The sequence below is a fragment of the Oncorhynchus kisutch genome, linkage group LG15 (assembly GCF_002021735.2).
Source record: "Oncorhynchus kisutch isolate 150728-3 linkage group LG15, Okis_V2, whole genome shotgun sequence".
NCBI lineage: Eukaryota > Metazoa > Chordata > Actinopteri > Salmoniformes > Salmonidae > Oncorhynchus > Oncorhynchus kisutch.
This window is the reverse complement of record NC_034188.2, coordinates 25,316,049-25,329,788: the sequence shown is the minus strand read 5'-3', so window position 1 is coordinate 25,329,788 and position 13,740 is coordinate 25,316,049. Positions and strand designations below refer to the sequence as shown.

Here is a 13,740-nt window from a genome sequence, read left to right as displayed (position 1 = left end):
TGCTTAGAATGATGTCATAGGAACACAGTCGGATACACAGCAGGAAGGAGTGAGTCTAAAACAGTCAAGTCCAAGGGCATCAATAAGGGGGAGAAAATGGCTGCTCTTGGAAGAGGGAGTTTATAGGGACAGGGTCAGGTTCGATTAAGAAAGCACTAGGCCGTTATTGTGCTGCCAGGAGAAGTCAGTGATGTGGAAATCTACCTCTGAGGGCTCACCTCCAGGAATGTGTCCGAATTCTCTACATAGTGCACTACTTTTGACCAAGGCCCACAGGGAATTAAGAATTATAGCTTAAAATACAGTTCGATTACATTTTTACTTACACTCATATTAACATTGTTAGAAAAAACCTAGTGACACTGTCGCGTGATGATGTGACCAAATAGTGGCTGGATAGCTGTCGGCAGCAATAACTGTGAATATGCCTTCTTCTGCTATTTTCAACACATTGTTTAGAGAGAGAGAGAGAGAGAGAGAGAGAGAGAGAGAGAGAGAGAGAGAGAGAGAGAGAGAGAGAGAGAGAGAGAGAGAGAGAGAATGAGGCAGCCACAGTCCTGTTGTTTAATCAGTATTTGTGGCACTCTTTTGTACAGGGAGACACAGATCAACCACACCAAAATACAGACAGACAGACTGACTGACTGACTATGCACAAGCAACCGAAGGAGTGTGGCTCTGTGTTTGTCCTCCAATGCTCCAATGTCAGACACACACCCCTCTGGCCCAAAAACAGCCCCAGAAGCCCAGAGCTTTAAATTCTCCCCCACTGCCTTTACAACTCAGCAAGGACCTTTTCATGGATATCAATCCTTTTAATTGCAGTCTCTCTCCTTCTCTCCCTTTCTCTATTTCTCTCTGCCTCCCCCTCTCTCTAGGTCTCTGTGTGGTTCAATAAAAAACCATCAGAAGTAAAAGTACATCCCGTAATCTTCTGGAAACATGTCCCAATGTGTGTGTCTCAACCATGCTGAAATCTGTTCCAATGGTGTCAATGACAACAGCCAAGTATATCATTACAACCAACCCCTGGCCCTGGCACAAGAGAGCGGTTGTAAACATTGCACCATTGTCATCCTTAAGTGGTTTAATGCTATTAATTAACTCTTTTTTTAAAATCTGAAGTGACTTTAAATGTCAAATATTATATTGAGGAGCTAGCATAGTGGGCCTCTGAGGGTCATGGCTAGAGAGAGCTAGCATGCCACTCCTATAGCAACGGATTAATTGCGCTGAGCCCTGCTCTGCTCTGTCTTTTACAGGGCTTTGATGAGGATTAGGAGAGAACATTTTATAGGCTGACATAATGAGTCTGGAGAGAGCTATTGGGGTAACCTTGTTGAACTCAAAGATCAACCTGAGACAGCAGATATTAAAATAGTAGTATTTCTTTCTTTCTCCATCTATCAGGCCTGTTGTATCAATTCAGTAGGCTACATTGTTGAGATGTGGAAGCTATGTGACTTACTGGAGAGAAACAATGTCCCCTATTGAACCCTCTTTACCACTGGGTGGTGATGTCTACTGACTCAGTATACACTCTATATACAAAAGTATGTGGACAAATTAGTGGATTTGGATATTAGTGGATAGTGGATATTTCAGCCACACCTGTTGCTGACAGGTGTATAATATAGAACACACAGCCATGCGATCTCCATACACAAACATTGGCAGTAGAATGGCTGAAGAGCTCAGTGACATCCAACGTGGCACCGTCTTAGGATGTCACCTTTCCAACAAGTCAGTTTGTCAAAACTATGCCCTGCTAGAGCTGCCCCGGTCAACTGTAAGTGTTGTTATTGTGAAGTGGAAACGTCTAGGAGCAACAACATCTGAGCTGCTAAGTGGTAGGCCACACAAGCTCACAGAACGGGACCACCATGTGCTGATGCATGTAGCACGTAAAAAATGTCAGTCCTTGTTGCAACACTCACAATGCTAAGTGTCAGCTGGAGTGGTGTAAAGCTCACCGCCTTTGGACACTGGAGCAGAGGAAATTCGTTTTCTGGAGTGAAGAATCAAGCTTCACCATCTGGCAGTCCGACGGTTGAAACTCTAATACGTTCAAAAGTGAATACTGGAATAATATTTCTAACGTAGAACGTGGGGAACAGTCCGAGGCAATCTATAGAACACTAATATCATTTTGTTTGTTATTTTGTGATGTCATTAGAAATGTTGTAAAAGAAATACACATATTACATAGCTGAATTTTCCATACCATGGGTTGTGCATGTAATATGAAAAATGATGAAAGTGTTTTTTTTAAGCGAGGGATATGATTTGATAAATTATAAGAGATCATTGTTATCCATAACTTTGCACAGTGAGTAGTCACCGCCCCAACGTGAGGTCAGAGAGTGTGTCAGCCCGCCAGAACCGCCCCTTTCGAGCAAAATGAATGATTAAGAATTTAACACAGCGGACCAACGCGAGGTGGAGACAATAAACTCAAGTAAAGTATCTTAGAAAGCAAATTTAAGTAGGACCATCCTGTTACTGTGCTCAAACCATCTTATTACGCATCCATCATCACCCCATGTGGGAACCATCGATACAGCTGGCTAGCCTATCTTCAAAAAAGCATCTTCAAGAGCGAATGGAAGGAACAATCAACTCTGTAGTTCTGTTCAGGATTACACGACAAGTCGCTCAAGATCATAATGAGGTAATCGTTACATGATTCATTTAATCGGGCAACAATGAAACATAGTTAGTTGATTAGATAAATAACAGTCTTCAAATGAATGTTAAGGTCAACTCACGACAACATTCTAGACAGTTCTGTGCTTCCAACTTTGTAGCAAAACTTTGGGGAATGGGGATGCATGGGGATGCAGCATGACAGTCTCCCTATCCTTTCCTGTTGCAGCATGACAGTGCCCCTATGTACAAAGTGAGGTCCATACAAAAATGGTTTATTGAGATTGGTGTGGAAGAACTTGACTGGCCTGCACAGAGCCCTGACCTCAACCCCATCAAACACATTTGGAATTAATTGGAATGCTGACTGCAAGCCAGACCTCACTAATGCATTTATGGCTGAATGGAAGCAAGTGCTCGCAGCAATGTTTCAACATCTAGTGGAAAGCATTCACAGAAGAGTGGAGGCAGTTATTGCAGCAAAGGGGGGACCAACTCCATATTAATGCCCATGATTTTGGAATGAGATGTTCGACGAGCAGGTGTCCACATACTTTTGGTCATGTTGTGTATCAACACACTCATAAACTCAACTTGACAACAGTGACTAATTGTCAAATCATTAAATAATTAACAAATACTATTAAAATTAATTGTGTCATTGTTTTATTAAAGAGTGTGTGTAAATACAAAGGCAAAAAATGAAATTCTATACATGTGCTTTGATGTTCTATACATGTGCTATGACCTATTCATGCAGTGAATCAAACGCTTAATTCACACTATCAATAAATATATAGGATGAAAGAAATTGCTAATGTTGAGAGAGGCGGAGATGAGGACTCGTGCAGGTAGGTGTGTGTATTGAGAGAGAGAGAGAGAGAGAGAGGGACTCGTGTGACTTGTTTGCTGAGGATATTGGATTTCTCTATTCATCGTCGTTAGTTCCCTATCCTCTCTGCCAGCTCTGTGAGGACGTCTGATGCGCTGACCAGCCCTGCTGTAGCCTGTCACTCTCGGGGTTGTCTGGCCGTGGACACAGACTGGACTGGACATCCGTGATTGTATTTTAAAAAATGAGCTGGTACATTACCACACCTTTGTTGCGCGTTGAAGACACTATATGAACAGTGAAGGGACTTTCCGTGAACGAAGAGACTCCTGGTTTTCAGTTGGGGTTTATTTTACGCGTATTTTTCTGTGAAGGTTACGGATCTTGCTCAAGAATGAGGGCGTTTTAGAAGATGAAGACAAGTGAATGATCACACGAATATATGTGCTACTGTAAACCAAGACATTGCCCTGAGTAGACCCTAACGTCATTCCATTGTGGTTTAACACAAATCAGCTTCCTTGGATCTTACTTTTGTTGTGTTAGTGTATTTTTGCATAATATATTTTTCCCCCAATGATTTTTGGATTAGCAGAACTGTAGAATTCAAATAATACAGGGAATACTCGCCAAGAGGGAAGATGGGGAACAGTGTCTAGAACTGGTAAGTGAAGCGAGGTTACTATATGATAAGCAGAATAATCGATTTCAATTTCATTCACACATGCGTATGTGTGTGTGTCTGTGCGTGTGTCTGTGCGTGTGTGCGTGAGAGTGTTTAAGAATTTATTTTATCTGCATTAAAATATGCTTTTGGCATATGTCAATATTTGTCTATCCAATCAACGGCAGAGCATTAACACGTCAACATCCTGTCAGGAAAAAAATAGTGCATGACTGAAGCTTAAATTCACTTGTCATTGTTGGCTGTAACTACACTCCCCTATAGCATACATATGTATTTGTTCCGTGAAGCTAAAACGTTTGATTTGGCTCTATGCTCCAGCATTTTGGATTTGAGATCAAATGATTTATACCGAGGTGACGGTACAGAATGTCACTTTTTATTTGAGGGTATTTTCGTAAATATGTTTTATCGTTTAGAAATGAAAGCACTTTATGTATCTCGTCACATTTTGGAGTCACTGATTACTGTTTCTGAACACTTCCACATTAATGTGGATGCTACCATGAGTACGGATAATCATGAATGAATCGTGAATCGTGAATAATGATAAGTGGTAAGTTTTTAGAAGCATAAATATCATAACATTTTATCTAAAATCCAAAATATTGGAGTATAGAGCCCAATTAAACGTTTTAGCTTCACCATCCAAATAAAATAAGTAGGAGAGTATATTCTCAATCTCTAATAAAAATGTAACTTTGTAGAATTATGCAAATAGTTTCAATAGATTACACAGCCATTGTTGTGCAGAGTGTTCTGCAGAGTGCTGGTCAATGTTTACCATTAAATAATAATTCCGAGCAGCATCTCATTGGATCTACTACACTGGTCACGTTGCCTCTACTGCCATGTTAGGATCAGAAACCCCCTGACAGTATGAGTACCTCAACTACACGATGATATCATCCACAGAGTTGAGAGCGGACTAGAGTTTTTTAAATGAAGCTCCTGGCTCCTTCTAGTCACTATGCAGTTAATACTTCAAGAATGTAAATTCTTAAACCCTTACCATGTACCTATGTTTGTCCTCTGTTGATGTGTGTCTTTCTTTGTTTGCTGAAATACATACTTTTTAAAAAATCAAACATTAATCAAACACAACCATGAGTTTCCTTGCTGAGATTCAATTGGCACATTCCCACTGAGTTTCCATCTTAGAGCAACAGCAATAAGGTAACATGAGGAAAGAGTAAGAAATACACAGCTGTCCTAAATCATGTAAATTCATTCCATTTAAACTACATGGCTTGTATGCTAAACTTACCTTTCTTATCTTGCCTCTGTGTAATCATTAACCTTGCGGGGATACATTGTAAACGCAACTACTTCCTCAAACAGGGTGTTACTATTCTGCTCTTCACAGCACTAGTAGCATAGTAGGCTAAATGCTATTTATCAGTTCCTGGATTTACGCCATTATTTTGTTAGAATTATATTCGTACAGTGGAGCCTAGTGTACAGCTTATGTTTTTGAGGTCTGAAGATCATCATAGCCCCTGCGTAAATTTTCCACGTGTGTAGGATGATTTCGTAGAGAGCTTCTGAGGGACGTGTGTATCCCAGGTAGGCAAATGTATTCTCTATATCGTAATAGTCATAAATCAACAGTTATTGAATATTCAAACCATACAGGGGTACTAGAGTAGGAAACATGTTGGAAATGTGGCCCCAGTGGCATGTTACCTATCATTTTCATTTCATTGTGTATGCGAACAGTATCCCAACTTTTTACAGAGCCTCAGCCACCTCTCACTGAACACACATTCACTCTGTCACAATCTATAAATGATGGATTCCTTGATACAGGATGTATTTGAGTTTGTAGTGCATGGATGGGTCCCCTATGAGGTATTATGATTATACTAGGCTTAGAAAACCTGTTAGGTGGGCAGAGACACTCAAGACCTTCTGGCTGACATCCACACCAAAGGCATTAGCCCTGCTACAACTTTCCCACACCCTCATCTCCAGTCCCCTCCACCCCTCGCCTCCATCCTGCTCCTCCCAGGACCCGAGGGTCTGAGGGGGAGTGAGGGGGTTCATGTTTCCCACCCTCCCCTACACACGCAGGCAGCATGGAGCTCCAGCCTGAGATATCCTCCCCAGTAGATCTAATGCTACTGTAGCTGATCTTTTCACACAGAGATGCTCTAAGCACCAGACCTCTGCATGTAGCCAGCTCTCTATCCACCAGACCCCTGCATGTAGCCAGCTCTCTAACCACCAGACCCCTGCATGTAGCCTTCTATAACCACCAGACCCCTGCATGTAGCCAGCTCTCGAACCACCAGACCCCTGCATGTAGCCTTCTCTAACCACCAGAACCCTGCATGTAGCCTTCTCTAACCACCAGACCCCTGCATGAAGCCAGCTCTCTAACCACCAGACACCTGCATGTAGCCTTCTCTAACCACCAGACCCATGCATGTAGCCAGCTCTCTAACCACCAGACCCCTGCTTGTAGCCTTCTCTAACCACCAGAACCCTGCATGTAGCCTTCCTAATGACCAGACCCCTGCATGTAGCCTTCTCTAACCACCAGAACCCTGCATGTAGCCTTCTCTAACCACCAGACTCCTGCATGTAGCCTTCTCTAACCACCAGGACCCTGCATGTAGCCTTCTCCAACCACCAGACCCCTGTATGTAGCCTTCTCCAACCACCAGACTCCTGCATGTAACCTTCTCTAACCACCAGAACCCTGCATGTAGCCTTCCTAACGACCAGACCCCTGCATGTAGCCTTCTCTAACCACCAGACTCCTGCATGTAGCCTTCTCTAACCACCAGGACCCTGCATGTAGCCTTCTCCAACCACCAGACCCCTGTATGTAGCCTTCTCCAACCACCAGACTCCTGCATGTAGCCTTCTCTAACCACCAGAACCCTGCATGTAGCCTTCCTAACGACCAGACCCCTGCATGTAGCCTTCTCTAACCACCAGAACCCTGCATGTAGCCTTCTCTAACCACCAGACTCCTGCATGTAGCCTTCTCTAAACACCAGAACCCTGCATGTAGCCTTCTCTAACCACCAGAACCCTGCATGTAGCCTTCTCTAACCACCAGAACCCTGCATGTAGCCTTCTCTAACCACCAGACTCCTGCATGTAGCCTTCTCTAACCACCAGACCCCGGCATGTAGCCTTCTCTAACCACCAGACCCCTGCATGTAGCCTTCTCTAACCACCAGACCCCTGCATGTAGCCTTCAATAACCACCAGAACCCTGCATGTAGCCTTCTCTAACCACCAGACCCCTGCATGTAGCCTTCTCTAACCACCAGAACCCTTCATGTAGCCTTCTATAACCACCAGACCCCTGCATGTAGCCTGCTCTAACCACCAGAACCCTGCATGTAGCCTTCTCTAACCACCAGAACCCTGCATGTAGCCTTCTCTAACCACCAGAACCCTGCATGTAGCCTTCTCTAACCACCAGAACCCTGCATGTAGCCTTCTCTAACCACCAGACCCCTGCATGTAGCCTTCTCTAACCACCAGACCCCTGCATGAAGCCAGCTCTCTAACCACCAGACCCCTGCATGTAGCCTTCTCCAACCACCAGACCCCTGCATGTAGCCTTCTATAACCACCAGAACCCTGCATGTAGCCTTCTCTAACCACCAGACCCCTGCATGTAGCCTTCTCTAACCACCAGACCCCTGCATGTAGCCTTCTCTAACCACCAGACCCCTGCATGTAGCCTTCTATAACCACCAGAACCCTGCATGTAGCCTTCTCTAACCACCAGACCCCTGCATGTAGCCTTCTCTAACCACCAGAACCCTGCATGTAGCCTTCTCTAACCACCAGAACCCTGCATGTGGCCTTCTCTAACCACCAGACCCCTGCATGTAGCCTTCTCTAACCACCAGAACCCTGCATGTAGCCTTCTCTAACCACCAGAACCCTGCACTTCTCTAACCACCAGACCCCTGCATGTAGCCTTCTCTAACCACCAAACCCCTGCACGTAGCCTGCTCTAACCACCAGACCCCTGCATGTAGCCTTCTCTAACCACCAGACCCCTGCACATAGCCTTCTCTAACCACCAGACCCCTGCATGAAGCCTTCTCTAACCACCAGATCCCTGCATGTAGCCTTCTCTAACCACCAGACCCCTGCATGTAGCCTTCTCTAACCACCAGACCCCTGCATGTAGCCTTCTCTAACCACCAGACCCCTGCATGTAGCCTTCTCCAACCACCAGAACCCTGCATGTAGCCTTCTCTAACCACCAGAACCCTGCATGTAGCCTTCTATAACCACCAGACTCCTGCATGTAGCCTTCTCTAACCACCAGACCGCTGCATGTAGCCTTCTCTAACCACCAGACCCCTGCATGTAGCCTTCTCTAACCACCAGACCCCTGCATGTAGCCTTCTCTAACCACCAGACCCCTGCATGTAGCCTTCTCTAACCACCAGAACCCTGCATGTAGCCTTCTATAACCACCAGAACCCTGCATGTAGCCTTCTATAACCACCAGAACCCTGCATGTAGCCCTAGGCCTATTCTGCTCTCTGTCACTCTTTGAATTTAACTCTCTCTCTCTCTCAATCTCTCCATCTCTCTGATGACACCTTGGGAAAAGGGCAGAAACCCTTACCTCTGTGTCCTCTCTCACAATGGCTCACATTTATTGAAGTAAGTGCGTCATAGGGAAAAATAAAAGTTGTCTTCTGAGGCTCCTCTACTCTACTGCCAGAACTTGAGCTTCTTACTGTTAACACACCCATCCATTTACCAACACGATATCGCTCTATGCACTCTCTGCAACGATACACAGCAAAAAAAGTAACGTCCCTTTTCCAGGACCCTGTCTTTCAAAGATAATTCGTAAAAATCCAAATAACTTCACAGATCTTCATTGTAAAGGGTTTAAACACTGTTTCCAATGCTTGTTCAATGAACCATAAACAATTCATGAACATGCACGTGTGGAACGGTCATTAAGACACTAACAGCTTACAGACAGTACGCAATTAAGGTCATAGTTATGAAAACTTAGGACACTAAAGAGGCCTTTCTGCTGACTCTGAAAAACACCAACATAAAGATGCCCAGGGTCCCTGCTCATCTGCGCAAACTTGCCTTAGGCATGCTGCAAGGAGGCATGAGGACTGCAGATGTGGTCAGGGCAATAAATTGCAATGTCCGCACTGTGAGATGCCTAAGACAGCGCTACAGAGAGACAGGACGGACAGCTGATTGTCTTCGCAGTGGCAGACCACGTGTAACAACACCTGCACAGGATTGGTACATCCGAACATCACACCTGCGGGACAGGTACAGGATGGTAACAACAGCTGCCCAAGTTACACCAGGAACGCACAATCCCTCAATCAGTGCTTAGACTGTCCGCAATAGGCTGAGAGAGGCTGGGCTGAGGGCTTGTAGGCCTATTGTAAGGCAGGTCTTCACCAGACATCACCGGCAACAACGTCACATATGGGCACAAACCCACCGTCGCTGGACCAGACAGGACAGGCAGAAAGTGCTCTTCACTGATGAGTCGCGGTTTTGTCTCACCAAGGGTGATGGTCGGATTCGCGTTTATCGTTGAAGGAATGAACGTTACACCGAGGCCTGTACTCTGGAGCGGGATTGATTTGGAGGTGGAGGGTCCGTCGTGTTCTGGGGCGGTGTGTCACAGCATTATCGGACTGAGCTTGTTGTTATTGCAGGCAATCTCAACGCTGTGCGTTACAGGGAAGACAAACTCCTCCCTCATGTGGTACCCTTCCTGCACGCTCATCCTGACATGACCCTCCAGCAGGACAATGCCAGCAGCCATACTGCTCGTTCTGTGCATGATTTCCTGCAAGACAGGAATGTCAATGTTCTGCCATGGCCAGCGAAGAGCCCGGATCTCAATCCCATTGAGCACGTCTGGGACCTGTTGGATTGGAGGGTGAGGGCTAGGGCCATTCCCCCCAGAAATGTCTGGGGACTTGCAGGTGCCTTGGTCGAAGAGTGGGGTAACATCCCACAGCAAGAACTGGCAAATATGGTGCAGTCCATGAGGAGATGCACTGCAGTACTTAATGAAGCTGGTGGCCACACCAGATACTGACTGTTACTTTTGATTTTGACGCCTCATCCACCCTCCCCCTTTGTTCAGGGACACATTATTCAATTTCTGTCAGTCACATGTCTGTGGAACTTGTTCAGTTTATGTCTCAGTTGTTGAATCTTGTTATGTTCATACAAATACTTACACATGTTAAGTTTGCTGAAAATAAATGCAGTTGACAGTGAAAGGACATTTATTTTTTAATGTAGTTTCACTCTAAAGTTGTAAAGTGAAACCTGGGCCCTTATCCACAAAGCATCTCAGAGTAAGAGTGCTGTTCTAGGATCAGTTTTGCCTTTCAGATAATAATAAGATTATATGAACAGACTCTAGATCAGCAGTCCTACTCTGAAGCGTTTTGTGAACACAGGCTCTGAGGGCTCAAGTTCCTCTTTGATAAGGGTTCCTGTGAGTCACCATGGCCAGGGTAGTCATTCAACCTCTCCCTGGTGGACTCCTGCACCACATGTGCCCAAATCCTCCAATCCAGGCCCGGTCTAGAGAGAGAAACAGGTGTGCGCCTAACAGGGGAATAATTTACTTTGACGTAACGTGAAATGGAAAGGGGCTTGCCACAGCCCAGAATGTGAGATCATGTTGGGTAGTGTGTATTCATGGTCTGAGTGTGTCTAAAGGGTCATGGTGGGTAGTGTGTATTCATGGTCTGAGTGTGTCTAAAGGGTCATGGTGGGTAGTGTGTATTCATGGTCTGAGTGTGTCTAAAGGGTCATGGTGGGTAGTGTGTATTCATGGTCTGAGTGTGTCTAAAGGGTCATGTTGGGTAGTGTGTATTCATGGTCTGAGTGTGTCTAAAGGGTCATGGTGGGTAGTGTGTATTCATGGTCTGAGTGTGTCTAAAGGGTCATGTTGGGTAGTGTGTATTCATGGTCTGAGTGTGTCTAAAGGGTCATGGTGGGTAGTGTGTATTCATGGTCTGAGTGTGTCTAAAGGGTCATGGTGGGTAGTGTGTTCTCATGGTCTGAGTGTGTCTAAAGGGTCATGGTGGGTAGTGTGTATTCATGGTCTGAGTGTGTCTAAAGGGTCATGGTGGGTAGTGTGTATTCATGGTCTGAGTGTGTCTAAAGGGTCATGTTGGGTAGTGTGTTCTCATGGTCTGAGTGTGTCTAAAGGGTCATGTTGGGTAGTGTGTTCTCATGGTCTGAGTGTGTCTAAAGGGTCATGGTGGGTAGTGTGTATTCATGGTCTGAGTGTGTCTAAAGGGTCATGGTGGGTAGTGTGTATTCATGGTCTGAGTGTGTCTAAAGGGTCATGTTGGGTAGTGTGTATTCATGGTCTGAGTGTGTCTAAAGGGTCATGGTGGGTAGTGTGTATTCATGGTCTGAGTGTGTCTAAAGGGTCATGGTGGGTAGTGTGTTCTCATGGTCTGAGTGTGTCTAAAGGGTCATGGTGGGTAGTGTGTATTCATGGTCTGAGTGTGTCTAAAGGGTCATGGTGGGTAGTGTGTATTCATGGTCTGAGTGTGTCTAAAGGGTCATGTTGGGTAGTGTGTTCTCATGGTCTGAGTGTGTCTAAAGGGTCATGTTGGGTAGTGTGTTCTCATGGTCTGAGTGTGTCTAAAGGGTCATGGTGGGTAGTGTGTATTCATGGTCTGAGTGTGTCTAAAGGGTCATGGTGGGTAGTGTGTTCTCATGGTCTGAGTGTGTCTAAAGGGTCATGGTGGGTAGTGTGTATTCATGGTCTGAGTGTGTCTAAGGGGTCATGGTGGGTAGTGTTTATTCATGGTCTGAGTGTGTCTAAAGGGTCATGGTGGGTAGTGTGTATTCATGGTCTGAGTGTGTCTAAAGGGTCATGGTGGGTAGTGTGTATTCATGGTCTGAGTGTGTCTAAAGGGTCATGGTGGGTAGTGTGTATTCATGGTCTGAGTGTGTCTAAAGGGTCATGGTGGGTAGTGTGTATTCATGGTCTGAGTGTGTCTAAAGGGTCATGGTGGGTAGTGTGTATTCATGGTCTGAGTGTGTCTAAAGGGTCATGGTGGGTAGTGTGTATTCATGGTCTGAGTGTGTCTAAAGGGTCATGGTGGGTAGTGTGTTCTCATGGTCTGAGTGTGTCTAAAGGGTCATGGTGGGTAGTGTGTATTCATGGTCTGAGTGTGTCTAAAGGGTCATGGTGGGTAGTGTGTTCTCATGGTCTGAGTGTGTCTAAAGGGCCATGGTGGGTAGTGTGTTCTCATGGTCTGAGTGTGTCTAAAGGGTCATGGTGGGTAGTGTGTTCTCATGGTCTGAGTGTGTCTAATGGGTCATGTTGGGTAGTGTGTTCTCATGGTCTGAGTGTGTCTAATGGGTCATGTTGGGTAGTGTGTTCTCATGGTCTGAGTGTGTCTAAAGGGTCATGTTGGGTAGTGTGTTCTCATGGTCTGAGTGTGTCTAATGGGTCATGTTGGGTAGTGTGTTCTCATGGTCTGAGTGTGTCTAAAGGGCCATGGTGGGTAGTGTGTTCTCATGGTCTGAGTGTGTCTAAAGGGTCATGGTGGGTAGTGTGTATTCATGGTCTGAGTGTGTCTAAAGGGTCATGGTGGGTAGTGTGTTCTCATGGTCTGAGTGTGTCTAAAGGGTCATGGTGGGTAGTGTGTTCTCATGGTCTGAGTGTGTCTAAAGGGTCATGGTAGGTAGTGTGTTCTCATGGTCTGAGTGTGTCTAAAGGGTCATGTTGGGTAGTGTGTTCTCATGGTCTGAGTGTGTCTAAAGGGTCATGTTGGGTAGTGTGTTCTCATGGTCTGAGTGTGTCTAAAGGGTCATGGTGGGTAGTGTGTTCTCATGGTCTGAGTGTGTCTAAAGGGTCATGGTGGGTAGTGTGTATTCATGGTCTGAGTGTGTCTAAAGGGTCATGGTGGGTAGTGTGTTCTCATGGTCTGAGTGTGTCTAAAGGGTCATGTTGGGTAGTGTGTATTCATGGTCTGAGTGTGTCTAAAGGGACATGGTGGGTAGTGTGTTCTCATGGTCTGAGTGTGTCTAAAGGGTCATGGTGGGTAGTGTGTTCTCATGGTCTGAGTGTGTCTAAAGGGTCATGGTGGGTAGTGTGTTCTCATGGTCTGAGTGTGTCTAAAGGGTCATGGTGGGTAGTGTGTTCTCATGGTCTGAGTGTGTCTAAAGGGTCATGGTGGGTAGTGTGTATTCATGGTCTGAGTGTGTCTAAAGGGTCATGGTGGGTAGTGTGTATTCATGGTCTGAGTGTGTCTAAAGGGTCATGTTGGGTAGTGTGTTCTCATGGTCTGAGTGTGTCTAAAGGGTCATGTTGGGTAGTGTGTTCTCATGGTCTGAGTGTGTCTAAAGGGTCATGGTGGGTAGTGTGTATTCATGGTCTGAGTGTGTCTAAAGGGTCATGGTGGGTAGTGTGTTCTCATGGTCTGAGTGTGTCTAAAGGGTCATGGTGGGTAGTGTGTATTCATGGTCTGAGTGTGTCTAAGGGGTCATGGTGGGTAGTGTTTATTCATGGTCTGAGTGTGTCTAAAGGGTCATGGTGGGTAGTGTGTATTCATGG

General features: G+C 45.5%; 1 protein-coding gene across 2 annotated transcripts in view; it reads left to right on the top strand.

Moving 5' to 3' along the window:
- Positions 1-3,507: 3,507 nt before the first annotated feature.
- LOC109878757 (ras-GEF domain-containing family member 1C-like) overlaps positions 3,508-13,740 on the top strand; it is a 49,919-nt gene continuing 39,686 nt past the window's right edge. Inside the window, exon 1 of one of the 2 annotated variants that reach the window (XM_031789912.1) lies at positions 3,508-4,142. The gene's annotated coding sequence lies outside the window, so the exon portion shown is untranslated. The remainder of the gene's footprint in view (positions 4,143-13,740) is intronic. The other variant, XM_020470969.2, reaches the window with a different exon arrangement.